This window comes from Gavialis gangeticus, unplaced genomic scaffold (genome assembly GCF_001723915.1).
Source record: "Gavialis gangeticus isolate Ggan-Ray unplaced genomic scaffold, GavGan_comp1, whole genome shotgun sequence".
In the NCBI taxonomy this organism is placed as follows: domain Eukaryota; kingdom Metazoa; phylum Chordata; order Crocodylia; family Gavialidae; genus Gavialis; species Gavialis gangeticus.
Genome location: NW_017729034.1, coordinates 80,667,755 through 80,678,707, shown reverse-complemented (window position 1 = coordinate 80,678,707; position 10,953 = coordinate 80,667,755).

Sequence of the window (10,953 nt, the reverse complement as noted above, 5' to 3'; positions counted from 1 at the left end):
CATCAGACTGTAAGTCTGTGGGACCAATGCACATAATACCAAATATACAGTACTATTTAGAACAGGACTTTTATTTTTTAAAATAAATCTAGTCCCAGTGTTTTGTGAATAGCGCCTGACTGATAAACGTGTATCTGAAGCCATTGTATTTAATATTCCTACATAATAGCTAAAGATCAGGAACTGGCAGCTTTCCTTATACCATGCTGTGAATATGCCTCCAACCTGTTCTGGATGCTTTTAGCTTTTGAGAGCTGGAGGGTAATTAATTGTCTTAGGCTTATTCAACCCTTGGTCTTGTAGAAATAGCTACTCTGGCTGCTGATTTACTATCAATTTTAAATGTAGCATTTGCAAGCTGGGCACCTTTCTTTTAAGAGTGAAGCTATTAATAACCGATAAATTGAAATGACTGATGAAAACTCTTGCAAGAATAACAGTGTCCTATGGATATGTTTTTAAGTAAGGTGATCTTGTCAATCAAAGCCAGATGCTTGTGAATGTGTTTGGGCTGTCTGCAATTTGACATAACTTTAATTTTGAACATTCTCTAGTACTCAAAATGTAGGAGCCCATTAGCCAAAATAATGTAATACTAAAAAATGAAATTGGTTGTGTTGCCGATGCATTATTACCAAAACAGAGCTGGAGCTGACATTTGAAAATAAATCCTCTGAAAAAGCATGCTTTTCTTTAAATGGTTCAGTTTTCAACATCAGAAGTGTTAAAGGAAGCAAAATATCATAGAAAACATGTTATGTCAAATGTGCTTTGCCCATATCAGCTTGAAGTGAGAACTACTCTCCTTAAAATTCACTGCATACACGTTGGCTTTTAAAGGCATGGTTTGACTTTCTTTGGAATGACAATTCTCTTCCATAACAGCTGAAGCTTTTGATTAGCAGCTTTATGTAAGGGTACAAACCAGAACAATAAAACTTTTAAGACCAAAGAGTCTAGTCTCATACAAGTGTTCTGAATAATAAATAAAAGATGGAAGAAAAATTGAGTGCATGATGCTCAGAAATTTTTCTTCTTAAAGAGAGACAAGTTTTCAATCTTGTCAATGATGTATCAGTGTCTCTTTCAAGGAAGAGTATAGGGAATTGATCTCTCTCAGTAGCAGAGTTTATACTTAAAAATAATCTCTGATACCTTTTTTGGGGGCCAGCTTTTCCATTAGCTTGGAAAAGGGAAATGCTTTATAAACTGTTGGGGAGGGAGGAGGGATAAAAAAATTTCATTTTTATCATGCTGACTGAATAAGATATCTGAAATGAAATAGGTGAGGATGGCACTTTAACATCTTGTAAGTATCCTTCTCAACGTAGGATCTGTTTCTGAAAGACTCCTCTCCCATTCCCCCCATGCAAATCTTAGTACTCAGTCTTAGTTCGTCTTCCCTGCCAGTTGGTGTTTGGTACAATTTCAAGGAATAATCCTTACTTTCTTCATGCACATTAGCTTTTGCTCTTTCGTTCTCTCTCTTGCTTCTCTCAGCTTTTTAACTCATTCATTTTTCTTTCTTTCCAATTAATTTTTAAAAAGGCAGTGCATTATTTTAGTGGATAGAAATGCTAATGAAACATTCCTTTTCAGTTGAAGCACCTGAAAACAGTGACCATGGCACTTCTGAAAGCGCTAATCTGTGCTATTTGGGGAAGAAGAGCCTGGTCTTGATTCCTAAGAATCAAACTAAATTTTGCCTGGAAAAATTGCCACTAACACATGAACATCTAACAAATATTTAAACATCAGTCAACACGTTTGTGATCCTGCCAGTGGCAAAGCAGGAACTGATTACACTTCTGGGTCAGGTTCCCTTGAAGATCTGTGTGGGGAGAGGTTGAATGTAACCATTAGCTTAGAGCCTCTAGCAGTGAGAACGATGTGCTAAACGTGTGGTAGTATGCAAAGGATCGGCTGTGGCCTACAGGAAATTTGTGTAACCATAAAACAGGAACGCCAGCTGTTGAAAGCGGCTTGGCCAGGTTGACTGGTTATGCGCTAATTTAACTCGGCTATGTTGCAGCTTTGGTCAGTAGGGAGTTTCTTGTGGGTGAATTTCAAGATCTCCTTCTTAAGAGAGTGAATTTCTTCTAAAAGGAAATGACCCTTGCTTGCATAGGGAGGCAAAATTTGGGGGGACTGAATCTAGTCCAGTAGGTATAATAGGTATAATAAAGTTAGTAGCTTCCACACACACACCCCTGGTCCCTGAATACATTCCATTTTTTCCAAATGACACATACAATAAATTAATACTCCCATTTACTGCAAGTATAGTTGTTTCAATATGATATACATTTAGCTCTCCCATTTTCTCTGTTGCATGACTTGGGCTTTTATTACTTGAAAACACTGTATACAAATAGAGCCTAAATGTGTTTGCTGTACAGCTACTGAGATATCTTGTACAACTGTTGTTGTGGTGCTTACATTTTCCAGATTAAGCAGGAAAACAGTAATAGAAATCAAATGTATTATACTAAACAAAGTTATTAGTTAAAGTACTGTTTCCATACTACTTTCCTCAAGCACAGTAGCCCACCTGGTAATTTTAGAACTGTTAACTAATACTGTGTATGTTGTTCTGAGCGAAATCTAATGTTGAGACATATTCATTGACTTCTGTTTTTTCTGAGAAGCATATTTAAGGAATTTCTGCTTGTTGCATTGTGTTGAACTACCTACTACATGATTCCTTGTATTGCTTAGGAATAGCTTTGGGGTTTTATTTGATCATTATCCTATAAGCTCATGTAACTATGGATAGATGTGCTAAATGGAACTGCATCTAGTAAAACAATTGAGAAATAACATTGTACATATTTAAGATACCAAAAATGTAGCATTTCTCATACTTATTTAATATAGCTTGTAAAGTAATGTAAATATGAATAGAATTTTAAAATGTGTGCTTTTTAACTATAGCACACCTACATTTGTCTGAACTATTCAAGGAATTGTGTCTTAACTTTTAGAAGTCAATGACATCTCATGCAGTAAGTGGAGTAAAATGGAAGGGAGTTATAAAATGCATAACTCTTACCAGGAACCATTTCATACTATTTTAAATAAATTTGGTGTGCTTTAAATTATTTTGGTTTGTGATTCTGGCAGATAGGCAGCTGGAGCTGATACAAAGTTAAGCACTGGATACTCTGTATTGGTAGAAAAGGATTAACAGCTTTCAGTTTTTTTCAATAGATGTAAAAAGTTATAAAAATACTAGGTTATACTAACAGGTAGTTTGAGTTATGTCATTGGTGACCCCTGTTACATTTTACAAATGAAATAAAAATAAAATGGCCAGTAAAGGAATAATGAAAGTCAATACTGAGCAGTGTTGCTTATTAGGTTTAAATGGGGTATACAATTGTTCTTGTTGGCAATTTGCATCCCAAAATATGTGAAGTAATGCTGACCAGTAACCTTTATTTAGTTATAAATGATCATTTAAATAAATGAGAAGAGTTGGGAACACTACATTTCTCTAGGGAAAAAATCTCCACTTATTTTCTGAGACTTTCTGATGTCATCACTCCACCAGACTCAGTTAGCTTGCTTTGATGCAGGGGAGAGAAATTACAAAAAATAAGTCATTTCAACAACAAAGATTAAAAGTTAATTTTCTAAATGGAACAAAGATGATGGTAAGATTTTAAGTTGCAAAAAGGCAGCATATGAATTATCTGAAGCCTCAGGGTACTGAAAAATGTGAATGGAATAAAAATAGCAGCCACAGTTTTGTACTGAACTCTGAGTGCGGGTGGTAAAAATTGTTGTTTTAAAAGCAGTTGTGTTTTTCCATTTCTTGCCATTTCATAGGCAGCTTTTCCCTGTGGTAATGAACCCAAGTTTTTAAAAGTAATGTTTTGTTTGAAAGAGCTATTTTTAAATCATGTAATACTGGAAAAATTCTCATATTTTACTGTATAGTTTAAGCTTCTGTGTCGTCTGGTAGTAATTGCACTATGCTACCAGAAGGGGTTGAAAAATGAAGTTAATTGTTCTGAGTTTGTTTTAATGGTATATTTCTTTGTTTCTGCATACGTGTATAACATCTTGTCCTATGGATAAGAGATGCATTTTTTAATATTGCACTTTTTTCATGACTTGTTTTGTAAAGAATATGTAAAAATATATGTACATGTAGGAAGCTTCTCAAGTCAAAGCTTTTTTGCCCTTTTGTTTTGCTTAAAAGCTGAGTTTAAAGCATGCCAAAACTAAGGAAAACATGTAAGTATATGCTGTTTAGACAAAAAAGTAATAAATGCTAAATTTGTGTTCAAAGACCAGACTATTAGTAAACTGGCAGTATTGAAATGCAATGCTTATAGGACAATACTATCTCAAAACACAGCTGCATCCTTTTGAACAGGTACAGCAACTTGTTGCTTTGTTTCTGTATTATTTCCATGCATAAACATTGCCAGGATGAACCAAACTGGATCTTTGTGATCCTTCAGATATTGGGAGCATGGATGAATTTGAATTTCTAAATGAGTGAGAAAACTCCCTTATAGTTCTAGATCTAATTTGGCTCCAAAATCAAAACTGCTCTATTTTCATTCAACCAGCCCATCATTCACAAGAACAGTTTGTGAAACTACATATGGCCAGTGAATCCAAAAAAATGGTAGTCCTGTGTAATTCATTTTTTGTTCTTTAGTAGCTATGCCAGACCTGGAAGCTGAATTGAACCTGCTACAGTTTTGGCTGAGGGGAAAGCACATCTACGCTGCACATCAGAGGTGTGATTACAGCTTGTGTCCGTGTACCCAAGCTAGCTTCAAATGAACTCTGACACCAGCAGCAGTGTAGCGGCAGTGCCATGGACTTTGGCCGTTGAGTACTTACAAGGATCCCAGGAAGGCCTGTGAAATGAGTGCTGAAAGCTGTGCTGTCATGGCTAGGCTGCTACCTGTACTGAAGTGTCTAAGTAAAAGCTAGCTTGAATATGTCTATATAAGATGCAGTCATAATTCTGGATTACAGTGTAGACATGTGCCAAGAGAGCCAGGTCTTTTAAAATCAGGTAGTAGCATGTCTTACTTTTAAATCCATGGTGTGTCCAAAGGTTCAATCCCCACTACAGATAGCCACCTGTACCCTACCCTTACATAAGTCTGGACTGAGACTATCATTTATATTTAATACAGTTCTGAACACCCTCTCCTTCACCTTTTTTTTCCCTTTATAAGGTTTATCCATCCCCACAATGAAAAAACTCAGACAAATTGTGTGTGCAGGATTTAGTTGATTTGAACTTTATCTTTTAAAGTGACCTACTGAGCAGAAAAAAAATGTGTGATGGGACTTATTACTACCAACATAAATATAAAAAAATTCCAAACTACAGAAGACTCTATAAATATTAAACCAAATGTGTTGGGGTTTTTTTAAGAAATACCTGTTTTCACCAGGTCAAGCTATAACACACCATGATGGCTCTGAGTTATAAAAATTAAAGAAAATCTATAAATACACATTCTGATGGCTCCCAGTTATAAAAATAAAAGAAAATATATAAACTTTATAGTGAATAAAACATGAAGGAGCAATACATATAAGAAAATCTAAAAATCACCATAAGTATGGGGAAGGATAAATTTGGGTGAGAAAAGTTTACTTAACTCTCCTAGTTTTACATCATGAAGTTTTGTGGGCACCTGTTGCATCTGTCCCTGAAATAAATAGATCAAGTACAGGTTTTTACAAAAGGTACAGACAAAGGCCCACCCAGTGTAGCTGTGCTTTGTGTCTGCTGGCCATCCTCTGGATCCAGCCATAGGGGAGAAAAACCTTGGGTCTACCCCAACAATGTTTGTCAAGGGAAGGCATATTAAATGCAACCAGGATTTCACAGACTGCCTGAATAGACTGCTACTGACAGTTTGTTTAAGTATGCATGCTTGCGGATTTGCGGATGGTTTGTGCTGTCGGACCCAGCTCTCTACACTGCTTTAGGCCACTGAAGCGTCCCAGCCTGAGTGCTATCTGGGTAACAGACTTTGTAAATTGCCATTTCTTGCATAAAGGAAATGGTTACATTCACAAGAAATACCACCCTAGAATGAGACCTCTATTTAAAAAGGTGTTTACTACTACCTTAACGACAATGTTTTGTTGCAAATGACAGCCTGGCTTGTTCTCCTTCCCAGTATAAAGTCATTTGTCTCTTAATATCCTTTCCTTTTATTGCATTCCCTGTGAAACTATTCCATTACCATCTCCTTCAAAATGCCTGCTGCTCTACTCCAATGGAAGAATGGGTCACCAATCCTAAACCTCACCTGAGATCTCTGGTGGACACTTTTATAAAATCACAGAAATGCAGGGCTGGAAGGGACCTCAAGACATCACTTAGTGTTTCATTTCCTCCAAAATATTGGTGTCTGACACTAACCAAGCATACAATTACCCCATTGGGATATGGGAAAACAGAACCCCTTTAAACTATATAAATGGGCTGTCATCTCTGCTGGGCCTTAAGCCAATTATCTGCATATGGTTCTCGTGCACTGTGGCTTTCGCTGCAATCACTTTGCACACTCTGAGGCACCTCTAACATACAACCTTTCTGTTGTGTCCCCTTGGTGTTCTGTGCTAGCTCTCATGGCTGTTTTGAAGGATGAGACAGAACATTTTGTGAGGTTGAGAAAAGGATAAAGACTACCAGAATATGGTGAAGCAGTCATGTGATTATGGTCTGTCAAGAACTAGCATGCAAGTTCCCCTGGTTTCCAACTGAAGGAAACAGAGCAGGTAAAATGGCAGCTAGAATGAAAAGTAGACAGTCTATTTTAAATATTTTCAGAACCACTTATTGCACTGAAGAGAGTTGCAATAAACTTCATGTAATATTTTCTTTACATATTCATCTAAGCAACTGAAATAGTAGTCACACATACTGTTTGGGGGGGATCATACAGGAGGAGAGCTATTATTGAATAGAAGGTGTTCACAGGTACATCACTTATTATGTGATTTATGCTAATAAAATTTGAGGACTCCTTGTTTAAATGATTATTCAGTATCCTTATAAATAACAAGTGAATTGCTACAATGATATTTTAATGGATATTTGAGAATAAAACAAGTGTGGGATGGTTTATAATTAGGGCACATTATTTTATTAGTGTTAGTATTAGGAATACTCTTACTACTACCGTGACTGATTGTAGTTGGACTACCGCAAGTTTTAATGTTGGTAAAACACCTCAATTTAGGATGGACTGCCACTAATGGATATAAATGAAACATTTTGAAGACTAAGATTAGGCATAGCTCAAGAATTCCTTGACTAATGCACGCTTGTTCCTTGTATCTTAGTAACAAAATCTATAAAAAGTATTGCATCATGTAAGATTCATTTCTTGTACCATTTTCCCCATGCCATTATGTACTTTAGTCCATGAACTGTTTATGCTTTCATTATATTTAACCTTCTATAAAGACTGTTTTTAGATGCATTAAAAAGGACATATAGAGATGTAGAGAAGCAAATCATTGAAAGATGTGATAAAGGAAAAATATTTAAATTTTAATAAGTACCAGTACACACAAAACTGGCCTCCTACTCCTCAAAAGTAATAAATATGTAGATGAGGAACATGGCTGGCTTAAAAGTCTAGTTAATAGAATACATACTATTTATAGTGACCTTTTTCTGTAGTGACTAAGTGTTAATTTTCTTTCTTCTTCTAGGAAAGTGTGCTATATAAAACAAATAGATGACTTCTACAAACCTTTCAGTCCCTTATACATTCTTCTTCCCAGATGTTCCCTATCTGCCTCGTATATTTGTAAACGGTTTGTTGCCATGATATTCTTAGTCTTCCTTGACATCTCTTCCCTAGGGGTTTCTAGTGAAAGGCTTGTTTCTAAAATTTTTGCCTGCTTCTGGTGTCGCTACATTTCCAAACCATATTCATTGTCTTTGTTAGGGGTGTGCGAAGCAGGCCATATTTGATTTGGATTGGGCCCAAATCGGGGCAGTGATTTGATTCATTGATTCGGATCACTGTCCCTGATTCGATTCAGCCGAATCTGAACATTTGATGCTGATTCAGAGAATCAGTGATTCAGCCATAGACAGCTTTAAATGTTTTTTCCACATACCTCAAGGTACCAGGTGTGGCTCATGATTGCTTCGATGGTGGAGTGGATGGAGCATCCCACAGGAGTGCCGGGAGTGGGGCATGTGCTTGGCAGCAAACCCAGAAGTGGACCAGAAGTACTTCCGGGTTCAGCACCGAGCGCGCTGGAGACCAGCCCCCTCCCCCTCCGTTGGGACGCTCCATCCGCCCCACCATCTCAGTGTTCACGAGCCGCCTGGTACCTAGAGGTATGTAGAAAAAACATTTAAAGCTGTGTCTGTGTCCAAATCGTCAAATCTTTCTGAATCTCTATCAATCTATTTGCTGAGTTCCAATAAAATTCAAAGAGATTAAAGGGTCTCCTGATTCGATTCGGATTTGGAGATTCAGCCACTGAATCGTGCCAAATCTCCACCAAATCAAATCAGCGACCAAACCTTTGCACAGCTCTACGTTATGTAGGAACCTACTGGTACTTGCTAGTATCTATCTCCAGATTTACCTTACCCATTCATTTAACTCTTAATGTTCTTTGTGGACATAATGTATCTAAAACAGTGGTTTTCAATTTGTGGTCAACTGACCTCTGGACATCCACAGACTATGTCTAAGGGGTCCATGAAAGATGAATATGATTAATAAAAAGTATATGAATACCCACTTAAAAGTCAAAAGGGCACCTCCACTTGAAATTTCCAAAGGGGTCCACACCTCCATTTGAAAATTTTTAGGGGTCTGCATCATGGGTATTTCTACAGGAGATGCGGTCACACCTGAAACTGCAGGATAGACAAATTCTGAGTGTCCTTTTTAGTTTTTTGGCAAAAGTTGCGTCCTTATATTAGTTGTCAGCAGACCTAAATGTAGGTTAGATTGTTTAAAGCAGGGGTGCTCAACCCCTAGCCCCCAAGCCAAATCTGGCCTGTGGGTCAGGAGATTTGGCAGTGGGGGAGCAGTAGCAATGAATACCGAATGCCCAAGCTCCATGTGGCTTGGTTGAGGCTGGGCCTCCCTCTCCTTTCCCATACTGCCTTGGGCAATAGCCCCTCACCCCATGGGGCAAGGCTGGGGTTGGGGCTGGGCCCTTCATCCCTGCCCCACCTCCACGTGGGTGGGTTGGGTCCTTGCCCACCCTATGCACCAAATCAGGCACCTGGTCAGATCCAGCCCACAAATGGACCGGGTATTGCCCATCCAGCCCATAGGGCAAAAAGTTGGGCACCATCAGTTTACAGCTTTGTAATTCAAAAGTGGCTTCCTAAAAGCCAGTAGTTCTCAACCTTTCTAGACTCAAGGCATCCCTTGAAAAGTGCCAGCTTTTACTTATAACTTGTCTTTTGAGGGCAGAAAAACTATAGAGCAATTAGAAAGACCACAACAGGTCAGAAAGTTTTTAATATCTTGTTTGAAATCTCTGGGATTATCTCAGTGTTAACACTGTGCAGCACCCCTGTAAGAATCTCCAGTACCCCAAGATGCCACAGCACCCTAACTGATGTCTGAATCAGGTTGCTGTTCTCAGCAAACCTTTAAAAAACTAGTTGAATGGGGAGCTTGCAGAAAAAAAAATCATCCATAGACTAAATCGTTAAGTATGATTTAAATTGGGACTATGGGTATTTATCCCATTACCTGCATTAGCTTTTGTGCCTCTGTTGTTCCTATGGGTTCTTTGCTTGTTTGCTTCTCTCAGCATTGGCCCCACTTCCTTGCTGCCTTTGTATTCAAACCGCTGTCTTACACACTGCTCCTGTTACACTGCATCTGATGAAGTGAGCTCTAACCCATGATAGCTTGTGCTGGATGGATGGATAGAGAAAGAAAGGTAAATTTGCACCATATAAACTAACTAAAGTAGATCTATACATGCTGGCTCTTAGTTTTCACGCACCTGGGGTGGGTGTGGATCGCCTTCCTTAAGGCCCCAACACAGCCTCACCGCACCTGGTGACACTGCAGCTCACTGCACCTAGTTGTGACAGACAGTTGTGTTAGACTGAAGTCAAGTAGAAAGCAGGGTAAAATTGCACCTGATAGACCAGCTGATAAATAGATTGATATATATTATATAAAATACTATATAAATAATACTATGTAGTACAGTGTATATTATTATATACATTGATACATTTTATATGTATATGTATGTATGTATATAAAAGCTAGTCTATCAGGTGTGTGTTTATGCATGTGTGTAATTAGTCTATCAGGTGGTGTGTGTGTGTAAATGTATACACATAGGTGGTGTGTGCATGTGTATGTGTGTATATGTGTGTAGCTAGTCTAGCACGTACAAGGTGTGTGCATAAATATATACACATACAATGTGATGTGTGTGCATGTATGTAAGTGTATGCACATATGTAGCTAGTCTGTCAGGTGGGGGGTGTGTACATATACACATACAACGTGGTGTGGGGGGGTGTACACGTGTGTAGCTGGTCTAGCAGGTAGGGGTGGTGTGTGTATCAATATATACACCTACAAAGTGGCGCGGCGTGCACGTGTGTATGTCTACATGGGGGCGGGGGAGAGTGTGTGGCGCACGTACTAGCGGTCTCTCAGGTGCACGTCGCAGAGCGCCCCGGCGGCAGACGAGGCGGGGGAGGGCAGCGCCCCGCTATCTCTTGCAGCGGCTGGTGCGGCCGCCGGCCCCCGCAGGGGCAGCGCCGCTGAGACTCCTCCCCCGGGGGCGGTGCCTGCTGCACGCGGCAGCAGCCGTCTCCCCAGGGGCCCTCGGCGGGCCTGGAGGCTGGCGGCGTAGCTGCACGTGGTCGGTTCCTGCGCAGCTGGTGCTGCGGAAGCATGAGCGCGGCCGGGCTGGGCGCGCTCCGCCGCCTGCACCGGA